Raw genomic sequence first — 13,175 nt, 5'->3', positions numbered from 1 at the left:
GAATGGAAATAAATATATTTAGATGTGTAGGAGTTTGTTTACCTAGTGAATCTCTCTACTCAAATGCTCACCTACTCTCGCGTTCTCAGATCTCATTGTGACCAGTAGCCTCAAGTGCCAGGCACCTTAACTTCGTAGTAATTTTCTGTCATTTTTTTTACAAGGGAAAGCTGTTAATCTTTCGTGTAACTTTTTTATTTTTGTATCAGAGTTTTGGGGCTTCTTATTCCATTAACTGACTTATTTGCTTTTTTCCATCTTTATTAGTTTTTTTTTACAATTCCTAGTACCCTTAGGAGAAAAGAGTAACCTGTAAGAATAATGGCAAAGCCAAGAACACGAAGGTTTTCGCTCTCTCTATTCCATGCCATTATAACATAAAATTCAATCAAGAATGCATTCTTTGTCGCTCTTAACATTCTCAACACACAACGCACTGACACAACTATGTATGCGCGCGCACACAAACACACACAGACACAGACACATGTATATATATATATATATATATATATATATATATATATATATATATATATATATATATATATATATATATACAACGAGAGGTCCACGGAGATGCTTTGTTTTTAAATTTTTAGTGTGTATGTTTGTATGCCTTCATGAGGCAGGTACTTATTTATTTATTTATTTTTTAAAATATGCTTCCTTTCCCTTTTTTATGCTTGTACATTACTTTTTTTTTATTATATATACAATGTAACCTTTGTGTAACATTTCTTCATTCTAATGATCGATCGTAATTTAGTGATTTTTAATTTTTTTTTTCTGTGTGTGTATAGACCTGATGATGGAGACAGTTACTCCGAAACCGGTAGTCATAAGAAAATAAAGGATGTTTATGTACAAGTAGCATGTGGTTTTTACTCTTTCTATCAAGACTCCGTTTTCCAAGGGATAGATCAGTTGCAGATATATATATATATATATATATATATATATATATATATATATATATATATATATATATATATACATATGAGCATCACTACCTATCAACATATCATATTTAAACTCAAAATACTTTTGTTAATTGTATCATAATATATCGGGTATAGATCCGAACACTACTCAACTACAAGATTTATGCACCTTAAAAAAGAGAAAAGTCATGTCCTCAGTTTCCTGGCTTTCATTCATTTTGATGTCAACTCAAAATAACATAAACATTAGATTCTAAAGATCTTCCTGTCTTAATATTAATAAAAATCTAATCATTAAATCTTTTTTATTCCTTCAGATTATTTTGTGCGTGTTAAGAAAATTATCGTTTCTATATCAACATCCAAAAAAAAAAAAAAAAAACTTTTTCCCTTCTGATGGCACTCCTTTGACTACTGAACTGAGCAGCCCTTTGAAAATAAAAGTGCTATCATGTATAAATTCTTTTAACATTTTTTTCGGGTATAGCGCGAATAAAATAACATTATAAAACATAAAACTAAATTAGTCACCAACTTTTTATCCGAGCTTCATTAACGCTGAATCGTTGTCAATTATGAAAAAGAATAAAGCTTTATTTTCTTTTATTCAGTTTCAGTGTTCTGATATTGAATGTGTCTCTCTCCATGAGTGTTATCCCTCTTCCTTGTTGTGTCAATTCCCATTCCCTCATCTGGATGCCTCTTCTCTCCCTTCCTCCTCCTCCTCCTCCTCCTCCTCCTTCCTCCTCCTCCTCCTCCTCCTACTCCTCCTCCTCCTCCTCCTCCTCCTCCTCCTCCCCCCTCTCTGCTGCAGTGTGAGGGAAGTTCATTTCTCACCCGCACACAACCACCACCTCAATTTATCACCGGCAGGAAAACCTTTTTTCCTGGAGGGGGTGTCGAGAACGAGAAGGGAAAATATAGTGTGAGGTTGGTAACGATAGATATAGATAGTAACTAACGCAACCTGACACTTATGGAGCAGGTTTTCGATGTGCGTGATTTTACACGTAATGAGATCGTATGAATAAAAAAAAACCCGATCTCACACACACATACTCACTCACACACACGCGCGCGTTTATGGATGGATGTATGTATATATGTATGATATATATATATATATATATTATATATATATTATTATATATATATATATACACACACACACACACCCCACACACACACACACACACACACACACACATATATATATATATATATATATATATATATATATATATATATATATATATATATATATAATAGTATAAAACAGGATAAATGAAAAAGTAAGGGTCTGCTAGCAAAGCCATACTATTCAAGCTGTGCAGAACAGACTGAAAAACTAAGTTTCGGAAGTATTTTGAAAATTGTCTCAACCAATACAATTAGAACTGAACTTGTCTTGATCACACGTGAATAATACAGCACAAATGAAAGAGAAACTTCCCGGTGTTTAGGAAATAAATGGAGAAAAAAAGAGAGGAATCTGCCATATACTGAGAAATCAAGCCGGACCCAGTTGACTCATTTATTGATTGATTGTAGTCCTGTACACGGACGTCAACACAGTAATGGTAATATGTGCTGGAAAATTAAGATGTGCTCCAGGACAAATTAGAGTAAATCAAAGTTCAAATACAGATTTATGTGGACTATTCATTAAATACAATTACACTCTATAAAGACATTCTTGTTTTACGTCTATAATCTTTGATATAATTCTCTTTTTATTTTAATTTATAATTCAAATAAAAAAAAATACAAGAATGAAATGGAGGACTTTAACATAATTGGTATTATTACTTTCCAAGGGCACACTCTTGGTTTTTAGTACTGTAGAATCTGTTTCTTAGACTCCACTTTGGCACTCCACTGTCGAAGCTACTTATATACTATATAAAGTTTGAAATCTATCAAACAGGGATTTCTAGTTAATATAATTCTCCTAAGGTTCTCAAAGGAACTCAAACATATTTTCGGAAAAAATTAGTATACAAAAATACAATACATAACTTTTTAATATACAAAATTCTAAATAAACATCCATACGTGAAAAAATTACATTTATAAAGATGTCTGTCGTTCTTCATTATATTCTCTATATCCTCATTCAAGGATTCACTTATACAAAGGAATCTAATTGGCATTAATGGCCTTGCCTAGCTAGGCCTTAAAGAAGACTCTAGCCAGGCCTAAAAAAAACAAGTCAAGAGCAAAGGCATGTAACCATGGGGGAAAAAAAGAGACCAACGTTATTGAAGAGGGGAGGTTTAAAGAATGAGTGAGAGTGAAAACTGATGAAGAATTCCAAAGTTCGGCAGTAAAGAGAAAGAAACAAGTCACAGAATCATGCAATCTGATTTCCAAAAAGTAAAAGTGCGATGTGATGGCCTGGCAGGTGTTCCGAGTTGCCTGAAAAAAGAAGGTACTGTTTTCAGTTCAATGGAACACTGACCAACAAAGTGCCTTTGCACTTTTTGCAGCGGAGATATTGATTCATTGTGAATTATCTGGCCTTAAAAACAATCAAGCATCGCTGATACTGGAGGCGGAGAGAATTTCTTAAGAGAGGGCTGTGAAAGCGAAGCTGATTAGCCGAGTTGTCTTTGAACGAGTCTTGTGGAGATATTCTGAAAATTTTTCCAAAAATCAAGCATTTTTAACTGGGAAGAGGACAAATGATGTCATTACAATACTAATGATACACCAAATATTTTTAAGACTAATTCAAAATGAAGGAAAAACGATATCTCATCAAGGCATGTCTCTAACAATTTGAAAATCCAAACTAGGAGGAGAGAAGGCATTTCCTTTCAATCAGACAGAAAAAGCTGGACAAACAGATCAACACCCTACACCAAACATTAGAAAAGAATGGGACTAAGTCATGACAGAACTTAACATGATTAGTATACCATGGGGGTTCCATTAAGATGAGCTATCAGGACTTGGAGGTGACAGACACAGAATGACAAAATGGAGATCAAATATTCACGACAGGATCGTGGGATGTTGGCAAAGACGAGATAATGGAGGGTTGGATCCATGGTAAGTGCACGAACAGAGGAAAGGCAAAACTGAAAAGGGTAATTCATAAAGAGCAGGAAAAAGGTAAGTGAAGGAACAATATTTTGACAAGCTCTATAAACACTGTTAGAGGAGTAGATAATTCAGCGTGTACAACAACAGTTGTAAATACGGAATACGATTATATATTATATATATAATATATATATATATATATATATATATATATATATATATATATATATATGTATGCTTAAAAAAAAAACCACAGTAGATGCACGTGACTTCATTAAATAAGCGAATACTACAGGAAAATGATAGTCAGAAATCCAAGCGCTTTCGTCTTTACTAAGACATTGTCAAAGACGAAAGCGCTTGGATTTTTGACTATCATTTCCCTGTGGTATTCGCTTATATATACATGCATACATATATATATATATATATATATATATATATATATATTTATATATATATATGTAAAAAATATATATATATATACTATAGTATGTATGTATGTATATATATATAGTATATATACAGTATATATCTACATAAAGCTAGTTTTTTGAGAAATTCTTTAAAGAATCATAGGCTACAAGTCTTGCTGGTGTTGCTTGTCATTAAGGAGACAGAGCTTGTAAGATGGGAATGAGATCTGGGAAGCACTAACTTGAAGGACAAAGAGCACCTGAATTACTGGAATAATTAACTGAAAAGTAAGCATAAAATTACAGTTGCCTTCTTGATGCAATAAAGTAGCAATCCATCTAGATGGAAAACGGAAAAAGTAGTATTCGTACAAGTTCTTGAGAGCTTTATTCGCAAATGTCAAAACTTTATATATTTTTATTATTTAAGACCAAAATGTTAGATTTTCTAATAGCATAGGCAAAATTGCCCCCTCGAATGAAATTAATGCAATAATACCTAGTTAAGGTAGGAACATGAGTGGGAAGAGATGATCACGAATGACGAAAATATAAAAGGTTAATGGGGGACATCTGCTTCGCTAACTGACGTTATGATCCCCAAAAACATGAGATAAAGGAAGCTTAGATTTATGGGCGCCAAAACAACAATTCCTTCACTGGGATTCAAGGAGAAAGGAACATACGTACGCGTGCTGGGAAGTCTGACTTATGGAAGAAAAAGAATGGGAAGAGGTGAAGGTACGAAATGAAATGAAACGAAAAAACAGTTAGAGAACCTTATATAAAATAAAACTTCAGAAATGTGCTCATTAGTATTAAACTTTATTAATATGATATGATAAATAAAGGCAAAATCCACGAAGGAAAATAAAACAGTGGAGTAACTGCTACGAGGCCTTTCGACTCTCGTCCTTGACTAAGCTTAATAAAGGACGCGAGTCGAAAGGCCTCGCAGTAGTTTCTCCAATGCTTCCCTTTCCTTCGTAGATTTTGCCTTTATTTATATATTTATCACGTTCCAATTTTCGTGATTCCGTTATACATATGATATAGTATCTTGGTTGCTTGGTTCTGATCATCAGGAAAATGCGTCGGCTACTGAACACTCTATTTTACTACGTGAGTAACCGAAAATAAAAGGTCCCAAATAGCTCTCACATCAGTACTGCTGTTGAACTTGCATATTGAGAACTTTGTAAGTGTGGGAGAAAATAGCACGGACACAAACCCACATAAATAATTAAGGTAATTGAAAGAGAAAATCCGTTGTATCTGGAGCATATCAGCAATGACAGAAAGTAACATCATTCAAAAGAAGAACTTTGATTCGAAAAACGTCCGAGGACAGTTGGAGGAATCACAAACTTAGCAGTAAACAGAGACAACAACATTGATGCAGAAGGGCGACTAATGCTTGAAAAGGGAGACCTGGAAGATGTCAGATCATGTATCAATTAGTAAGTGAGTTTCAGGAAGGAAAATCCATCCTGATTGGGTAGAGATTCATGGCTGTTACATAAAAAGTATATGGGTGTCAAGACCCGGATATTTATTAAGAGCATCGGTTATGAGGCATTTTCAGGTAGGAATGAAACATCATGCATCTGAAGTCAACGTTAGATTACAAAACCAATTTCTGCAAATGCAAAAATTAGACATAAAGCCTGTGAGGCTGCAAATATGAGAGAGAGAGAGAGAGAGAGAGAGAGAGAGAGAGAGAGAGAGAGAGAGAGAGCTTGTATTTATACATTAGCTTCGGTGTGTCAATGTTTCGTATACTTAAACCACAGGTATGCGTGAATATCGTTGCATCTACGTGTTCTTCACAACCAGCCAGCATCCATGAAGGAGCATTTCCTATATTTTATCCTGAAATAAATAATGTCCTTCATATGTCATGGTAATGATTCCATTGGAGATATCGCTCAAAACTGTACACATATGCAAATTTCCATTACCAGTGCACGAGAGCCACGTATTTTGCCTGTTTGTTTTCTGACGAATTATTATTCCACTTCTGAAAAGGATGTTACAACATATCGAATAACGATATTAGGGTACATTTGCATTCATAAATACGGGTAACTTTAAGCTTAAGATAAATGATGTCCTTGGTGATGGATTATTATTATTCGCACGCACTCAGTTATTCGACTGGCTTTCAGGCTTCATTGGGACTAATTGACTTGCACTAGAACCCTCTGTAATACTAAGCATTCAGCATTCCCTGTACCCTAGTGACAAGTTACAGATATGATCTAGACGCTGTGCGCGTGGAAGTTCTATCTTCGAGTTGAGACTGAAGGCCTATATTTCTGATGAACGAGACTTATTTGCTGATTTGAAATGAAGCTGAATTTAGAGAAATGCTATCTGTCAATATCATGAATATTGAATTCACTGGAAATTTGTGCTATAATTTATATAAAATTAATTCACCAAAACGAAAGTCTCACCTGTAGTAATAGATTGATGTTCACGCGAACCATCTATATTTTTTCAAAGTGCAAACCTTTACATAAAGAAAAAAACCGAAAAACCTTCAAAGAGTAGAATGCTCACAAGCCTACATAGACGGGAATGCCTGGAGAAATAAGGGAGAAAAGGTACCAAATAAACAGCAAATAAACAGATGCATATCTCAATACATAAACAACCGCATTTATACTTTTTAACTCAAGCCACTGTTCGATTAGAATTATTGCCTGACTTTATTGTTTTTTTTTTTATTAAAGTCATTAACCAGTTTAAATCAGTGTTCGATTTAAATCAGTACAGTATTTGATTTGACTCGTTATTCTACTTTTTTTTATTTTTAGATTTAAATAAGTTTTGACACAAGTCCTTACTTAACTTAAGTTTTTTTATTTAAATCACTGCATACTTTAAATCCGTGTTCTACTTGAGTCATGGTTCGTGTTTTTCCCTTCTAGCTGCTTCTATTTACAACTCTGGCACAATACTTATCATTTTGTTAGCAGCTATTATTAAAGTTTGATTAATTCCAGCTTCCATAACATTCCTCTGGTGGGGAAACTTTCCCTCAGAAACTACTCCTGAATGGAATTATGATGTCGAAAGTTCACTCACTGCTTTGGAAATAGATGAGCTCAATTTGAACTTTTTCAGGGAACCTTTTCCACTGTAATTATTCTTTTTTTTTTTTTTGCGTGTGTGTGTGTTGCCTATGTATTTTTAATGATAAAAGTTAAATATTTTACCTTAAGCATAATGTAATATTTTTCCCCATTATTATACATTATAATCGATAAACTATAAATTGCATCTCAGACGTTATGTATTATACATTTTTCAGTTTTAGGACAACTTTCATTCATGTCTATCAATTTTCAGTGAGCCATTTTCTCTTTACTTTCTTTTCTCGTAACATTTCGGTGAGGTAAATGACAGTGAATTACTGAATTATTGACATCCAAATTTTTCGACAAAATATTTAAAGGGAACAGTCTCATTCAGGAACAGTCCCCTCCACTGCCTGAACTGACCAGGTTTTATGAACCAAATATTCAGAATAATAAAATTCTTTTTCGATTGAGTGGTGTCACTCTGATAGCCAGCAGCAGTTCTGTACTTGCCCTTCATTGTTATAAATAATTATATACTAAATACTGTTATTTAGATACTGTCGCTACGTGAAGCATTAATATAATACTAAGTTTACAGCCGAGATGTGATGTTTTTCTAGGCAGGTGTCGTACGATAAAGAATCGATTCCCAAGGGATTACCAGTACTGAGGATTTGCATTCTTTTACAACCTGTTCTGAGGATATAAGACACAAGCTTTTAGGAGCCTGTGCACCATCACTCGTAAATGCACCACGCACATGCCTATACAAAATTCCACAGAGAAGGCACTGATTCTAGAATGCATATTTCATAAGCGTTTACGCGTAAATGGTCAGACAGACAGATGAAGAGAGAAAAAGAGATAGAGAGATAATGCGTAGTCCTACTCCCCTATAACGGCCCCGAATGAAATAAATCCCAGGAAGCGAGAGCTCCAATTTCGCTGGTGCAGGTATTTTAGGAATGCAAAACTCTCTATGGGGGTTGTCGATCAGGATCGCTCTGGTATGTTGAACTGATGGGAAAATCGGGAGTTTGTGGTGGGGAGATTAAACAAGTGGGGTGGATGCGCTCTGATGGTGTAAAGGGAGCCTGATACAAAAGAGGTTTTTATTCACACCGCCTTTTACAGGGGAAGGAAGGTCCTCGTCAGGGGATTCACTCTTTGACGACTAACTACGGATTATCGAGGAACATCATCGTCCTAAAAATGCTTGGCATTTTCGCCCGATGTGCACTGCATAAGATGTGGGAGCATAAGCTTTATGATATATATATATATATATATAATATTATATATATATATATATATAATATATATATTATATATATATATGTATACAGTAAATGTGTATATATATGCATATACTAGTTAAGGATTAAAGTCAAAACCGATAGGGTCTGCAGAGGCTTGAATAAACGTTATATGATAAGATTAAGAGAGATGTGACGAGGAAAGAGCTTAAAAGTATGGTTTTGATGGAAGTTCGGCAAGAGTAGTTAAAAGTTTTAATGATGTTATGTCTTCAAAGATGTGTAATATTTTCGCTGACGGAGTGTTGAAAATAAAGCTAGCAAGAGAGCAGATGATGGAGACACAATATTGAGGGATAAAAAACGTTGTGGCTGATACAGTATAAACTGGCGAATGGGAGGAGAAACTGCAGAAGCTGACGAGTCGAAAGCAGTTTAAAGAGAAAATTAAATGGCGGACTATGAAGATCAGAGGATGACAAGAATTTGGTATGAGCAATGACATCTGGGAGTTACAGCTGTAGAAAATGGCAAACTGAAAGAAGAAGTGAATTGCAAATGGTGTTAAACAAAAGAAGATATGTGTGTAACGAAACTTGATCACTGAAAATATATGGCAGGAACCCAGTGGAAACCGTCTTCATATTTTTTCCTCCTCAACCGATCCCTTTTTCTACTTTAGGAATCTCAAATACCATAAATGCAAAAGCCTAATGGAACGATAACCGAATGCCCTTACTATATATCCCAGGCTACTGAAATATAGAAAAAAATAGAAGGGCAGAAAAAAAGAGGCTCAACCCTTCCTTGACTATACTTGAGTTAGTTTATGAAAGCTTAATAAGAAAATTGTACTTTTGGCATACTTATTTATGACCTCGAGACACTTTCAATGTAAGATAACATGTGAGAGCAGTATGATTCCTTTGGAAATACTCGCATATCATTACCAAAGGTTGTCACTGAAAATGATTCGAGTATATGCGTAATCTTAAAGGGAGGCAGATTATTTCTGGAATCTGTTAACAGAAGGAATATTGACCCAGTTCTGGAAAATAACGTAAAAAAGAAACTAATATAGACTACATGGAAGTAAAACAGGAAGTTCTGCTATGGAACGATTCCTCGAAGTCATTTCTATACGCAAAAAATAAAAAAGTCAATTTACTCATTTTCTTTCTTACTAGAACCCTTTCAAGAGGCCGATTCTCAAAACTTGAACGTATTGGAAGGTAAATCGCCTATAAAAATATCAAACCCCGGAAGGATTTTCTAAGAAAAAAATTTTTTTCCTTAATTTTTTTTTTCCTGAGAGGAAGAATGTTCCTACTAACGAGGTGAAGTAGCGTCAGAGTACTTGCTGGGCTCATTAGTAGCTGGGGGAGCAGTGCAGAGGTGGTAGGGTTCTTGACTGAATCAAATTGGTCGGCGAAGACGAAGTGCAAGGCAGAACCAGCTACATCTACGTCAATAGTATGAGAATGTATTCTAATAAGTGAAAAATTCTCACTTCAGTTTATACGAATATGGTGAGATTGTGATAAGCTCAGGGTTTAAGACTAATGACCAGTCACTTCACGATCTAAAGACCAAGGCTATCATTAAGAATGAAGCAATGAGTCAATAAATCATTTACTTTCTTGGAATATTGTTAAGGCTGTGTTAAAAACTATTAGGCATCCATATGTGAGGAACATCATCATTGGTCCGGTACTTTGATACTGATTGTGGGAAGGTTAATAATATGTAAATATTATGCACATTTGCTTTTCTGAGATAAAGATGAACGCCCTTATGTCTTCGCATGTCCTACGTTACTTCAATCAGTATATAGAGATTATTATTATTATAATTATTATTATTAATAAAAAAACATAACTTGGGCAAAGAGAAGTGCCTCATTTGTGCTTATCAAGAGCCAGCAGGAAAAAATGAAAAGCAGCAGTGCTTAGCGCTTTCGTGTATTCTTGATACACCTCATCACGGTACGATATAAAATAATGAAAAACAGCTTTGAAATATCAAGGGTAAACATACAAACGAAAAAACGAAAAAAGTAAAATATAGAACAACCAAACAGCCTAGTCAAGAAGCACAGCCTAGAATTACACTTAAAGGATAAATACTACAAACGGAAACTACTAAGCAGTCAATGACATAGCTACAAAGTTCTCAACAAAACATTTCGTAAGCAGTTATCTAGTTTGTGTTGTCCGTTGCTAATATTAAAAACACTAATTGACTTATATTTTATTATGCTAGATTCTATAATGTTTCTTTTAATATGATATTTCGAAGCATTTTTTATATTGTACCCTGGTGAGGTGTATCAAGAATACACGAAAGCGCTGGGTAGGTACTGCTGCTTTTCATTTTTTCCTGCTGGCTCTTGATATACAATCTTCACGTGTCACTTGTGATCGTATAACAGATATATATATATATATATATATATATATATATATATATATATATATATATATATATATATATATATATATATGTATGTATGTGTGTGTGTGCCTGCGCTAGTCTCCCAGTGTAAATCTGTGAGCGCACCTAATGAATACTGGAAAAGACAAAAAAAAAAAAAAAAAAAAAAAAAAAAAAAAAAAAAAAAAAAAGGCAAAAAAAAAAAAAAAAAAAAAAAAAAAAAGGCGAAATTAACATTAATACCAATAAAACACTACAATGAAAAAAAAGATAAAAAATAAAAGGTAAATCATATTGCCAAGGATTAAACTTTAATGACGTAGTTTTTGTACGTAGCATCTGGCTATACTGCAATAAACCTCGGAAATAAAAAAGTAAAATAAAAAAAAATGCTTCATCGAGGGGAATAATGAATTGGCGCATCCAGCCCAGTTTTTGATGGAGCCTTTTTGGAGCAAGATTAAATGAAAATAATGGCGAGGATAATTTTGTTTCGGCTCTGCACGCACGATATTATTGGAGTTCAGAGCTAGAGAGCTGAAATGGAAATTCCACGGCTCGCAAGTATGGTTTAATTACAAAAGAGGAATCCCCGCCCAATTAGAAATTCACTTCTAGTAATATTTTTCGCGCAGTCTACGCTCCCTCTCAGTTCGCTCTCTCCCCTCCCTCCCTCCCTCCCTCGCTCCGCCTTCCAAATATTTTGGCGTAAGCTGGAAAGAGAGTTACGAGATGAGAAGCACTGATTTCAGCTATCAATCAATCAACAATATATATATATATATATATATATATAATATATATATATATATATATATATATATATATATATATATATTAATAATATATATATATTTACATACACACATATATATCTATATATAATGTACATATACTTACATACATATATATTTATACACTACATATATATTAATTTTGATATGCATAAGATAAAGAAGGAATCTGGGAATGTCTTGTACATATCCTTTGCCAAACCCTTGAAGAATAGTACAAGACAGCGTCAGCTGGGCTCCTGTGGACTCCAGAAGACTTGGAAGACTCAATACGCCTACTTGCATGAGAACTATGAGAAGGAATAAGGAGGAAGAGAAGCTTCAGATGAAATGGAATTTGGGGAAGAACAAACGGCAAGGAAAACTTATGTGGTGAAATTTCACACGGAACAGGAGGCAGATCCGAACCGCTTGACAGACTAGACAAAATTTTGCACATGGCCTCTATGTCACCCCAGAAAGGTTTTAAGCCAAAATCAGACCCCTAACCCGTGGCAGACATACAAACACAGACAAAACAAATGACATTTTCATTTTTACGTCGCCTTTATTCTCATTATTCACCTGAAACTCCAGCTTTTTTTCCCGGCGCTGCCAGACATGATTAATTTAGACCAATAAATCCAAATCCCCTATAAAATTTTTTTACCAGAATTTACGTGAAATTTGATAATAATTTATGAGAATTATCAATGTAATTGTTTATTGCCTCGATTAAATCATCACTGAAAACCTATATCGGTTTAAGTGTTGTTTATAATCCTCGCCAAGGAAAAAAGTGACAGATAAATGCTTCTGTGACAGACCTACGCCCTCACTGAAAAATGACTCGCGACGAAATTAACACCTTTTTTTTCTCAGTGTTAATTTTGAGCCAAACTCATCTTAATCATATCTTGTCAATAAAATACAAATTCTTATGTACCCTGTGGTATTACCATCATCATATCTAACTACTTAATAATAATAATAAAAAATCGTAGTTATGGGCACAACTTCGAAGATCAAGATCTAATTCATCGACGAGACGAAAGAAATCCATCTCCATCCGCGCATGCGTAGCCTATTAGCAGACCAAATGCTTTTGTAATGAAACCAGCCTCTCATTAAAAAATTACTCGCGACGAAAATACCATAATTTTTTTTTTTTAGTGTTCATCTTAGGCCAAACGTATCTTCTTAATTCCACCTTGGC

General features: G+C 34.3%; 1 protein-coding gene across 1 annotated transcript in view; it reads right to left on the bottom strand.

Moving 5' to 3' along the window:
• The window catches only part of LOC135223718 (agrin-like), a gene marked incomplete in the record, with an annotated part of 559,093 nt that overhangs the window by 73,786 nt on the left and 472,132 nt on the right, over positions 1-13,175 (bottom strand).

The sequence above is a fragment of the Macrobrachium nipponense genome, chromosome 10, assembly GCF_015104395.2.
Source record: "Macrobrachium nipponense isolate FS-2020 chromosome 10, ASM1510439v2, whole genome shotgun sequence".
NCBI classification, from domain to species: Eukaryota; Metazoa; Arthropoda; class Malacostraca; order Decapoda; family Palaemonidae; genus Macrobrachium; species Macrobrachium nipponense.
The sequence above is the reverse complement of the archived record's forward strand: the minus strand, read 5'-3'. Positions and strand labels throughout refer to the sequence as shown.